Here is a 2833-nt window from a genome sequence, read left to right as displayed (position 1 = left end):
CCAATCATCTGTTATTGCTCTTAATCGAAGCATATAATTGTTTGATGAAAAAGGTCAAACCTTCCACCACTGGAATAAAGTAAAACAAATTTGTGAAAATCTGAATATATGCTGTGCAGTTACTTTAATTTTCTCAAGAAATATTGGTCCTTCCATCCGGGAAGAAATCACTTTCTGTTTTTGGTGGGACGCGGCCAACATGATTCGGTGAGGCGGCGATGTCCTGACACTTCAAGGTCTTTAGGCACAGTGGGACAGGACGAGGAGGAGTGGGGGTGGGGGTCAGCTACTTCTGGGCTTTTATATGACTGTGGTCTCCGAGCGGGACTCCACCTGAGTGTTTTGGCCCGAGAACAGGCTGGAGACAAACTCAAAACATGTTAACTCTGTGCTCTGCCTTTCTACATCTGTTGAGGAGCATGTGCTGCTCCAAGATAAATCCTCTCCTCCCCCTTTTGACCATTAGAGAGAAATGAAAAAAGAAACACAAAACTGAAAGTCATATTTCAGCGGGCTGTTTTTTGGCACTGAAATTGCAAAAAGTTACAACCCTCTAAATACTTTTGTGTATTTGCACAAGGTCTGCTTGTCATTACCGTACCACTTCCAGCTGAAGTTTTAAAAAAGTGAAAAATTACAGATCCTCGCACAGTGAGGTGCTGCGGTGGAGTCCAGCATGTGTCAGTGCTCCCTTTTCCACTGTTTACCCCCATAAATGAACTTCCCTCTCTGGGTCTTTGTTGGATAAGGCCTCTAAAGTGCTGGGTGCAGCTGTGGGGTTGTGGCCCAGTGCTGGGGACTGAAAGAGCCGGTATCTATCTCCTCACTGGGGACCTGGGAGACACTGAGCCCCACTACCTTCCCTTTGAAACCTCTCCCCTCTGGTGACTGGCAGACCATACAACGCTCAGAGCTTTGTAAGTGACTCCATTGTCAGGGGCAGATTGAGAGGAAAAAAGGGGGCTAGCCCTAGGGATAGAAAAGCAAGGTGAAACAAAAAGGTCTGGCTCTGTGGTCTGAAGAGGGCAGGGATGGATCAAAGAGCTGGGTGCTGACCTGCGGCCTTTGTCCGTCAGACAGCCCTGGCTTCATTTAACCTCTCTCTGGAGGCCGGCAAAGCCCACTGGGATATCGTGCTACACAGAAGCCATGCCCTATGGGGACATCTCAGTGCCTCCTCTGCAACCCCTCCACCTATCCCTCTGTCTCCTCCTCCACCCCTCCACCTGGGACAATATCACAGGCGAAAGTGGATGGGAGGGGTTGGTCTGTGCTTCGCCCCAACCTGTCAGGGATCCACCACAAAGGGAGCTGAGCCCTCACTCCGGATGCCCGGCGGCCAAGTCTTACCTTACTACACAGCATTCACATGGCCTTGCTGCCTCCCTGCCCCGGCTCCGCTGGGAGAGCCACAGCATGGAGGGAATCAGAACAGAGAGGAGCTCTCAGTCGCTCACCTGGGGATGGTAAACCTCAGCTATGTGGCAAACAAAGGTGAACTTAGTGGATCTCTGCTGCATTGTTTAGTCGGGGAAACTTAAATCTTCGAGCCTTAATGAACTGTTGAATAGAGAGGATTTTCTATGGTTCAAGGGGCCATGTGTGACTTTTAAAAACCTGTCCATCATGCTTTCTATAGGGGCAGGCCATACAAACAGGACTCTGCACAATACGTCCTCGGATCTGTTGTAAATTTTCCGCAACAGCACCAAAATTGCGCTGTTTACTACAGCAAGTCATTCACACTTGAAACGTAATGAGCATGTAAACTGCTGCTGAGGTTCTCTGCTCATCTCCATTATCATGAAATTAAAATTATTAGAGGTTTAGTTCCTTATAGAGACGTTGTGGCGACATTTTAGCAACAGGTTTACCAAACAAAAGCTGGATTACTGTGTCACCAGAACCAGAGGTCAAGGTGTGGAGCAGGTGAAGAGGAGGCAGGGTATGGGAGGCAAATGGACGCAGAAGGTGTACCTGCGCTGAGACGGGGATGTGGGGTCTAACTATGTTGGGAACGAAAGCGGCCAAATCGTCCTGCTTTCATTAGTGCGCTGAGTGAAGCCTCTGCCGAGGCCTCGATTCCCAAGACTCTCAGATAACAAGTGGCTTCCCACACTGAGGCTTTCTGTTTTCTGTTTCCTCTCCAATAAAACCAGCCAGGGAGCGAGAGAGAGAGAGACGAGGGAGCAGCAAGAGTGATAGACGGGTGGGGAAAGGGGAGAGGGGACCCCCTTGGTCCGTTGTTATCTGTCTACCTCAGTCATTTTGGGGAGGAGGGAGGGGGGGCAGTTTGGTTTATTTTCCCCAAGCCCAATGAATGGCTGCCGACAAGGCATTTCTGATGGCTGTGATAAGATATCCCACCCCCGGTGTCCAGCCCCTGCAGCCCTGACCAGACCTCCTGCTCCAGCCTTTCAAGTAACCAGGTTAACCATCCTTCCAAGAGCTGGTATTGAAAGACAAAGTAAGGTGGTCTTGTGCTAAAATGCACAAATGTATCCGACTGAGTGAAAGCGGAAGGCAACGAGTGGAGGTCACTTATATGACCTCCCACACACAGTATTGCTCAGACCAAGACAAAAGCATTCCATAGGCAATGCCAGCCATCCTGTCAGTGATAGGCTCTAGATAGGGTCTATATAGGACTCTACTTCACGCAGCTGGCGGGTGTATGCAGAGAATGTTGTGTTTGTCTGAGGCCCAGCCACGTTCGTATGGATGCAAACATTTTGGATGTACAGAGGTCAGCACTGCTGACTGTTTAGCCAGCTGCCAGCTGCTATCATACTGTATGATCAACATGTATCCCGTATATGCGCTGAAGAGAAAG

This window comes from Pagrus pagrus (assembly GCF_965226575.1).
Source record: "Pagrus pagrus genome assembly, chromosome: 18".
Classification (NCBI taxonomy): domain Eukaryota; kingdom Metazoa; phylum Chordata; class Actinopteri; order Spariformes; family Sparidae; genus Pagrus; species Pagrus pagrus.
This window is presented reverse-complemented; position numbering follows the sequence as displayed.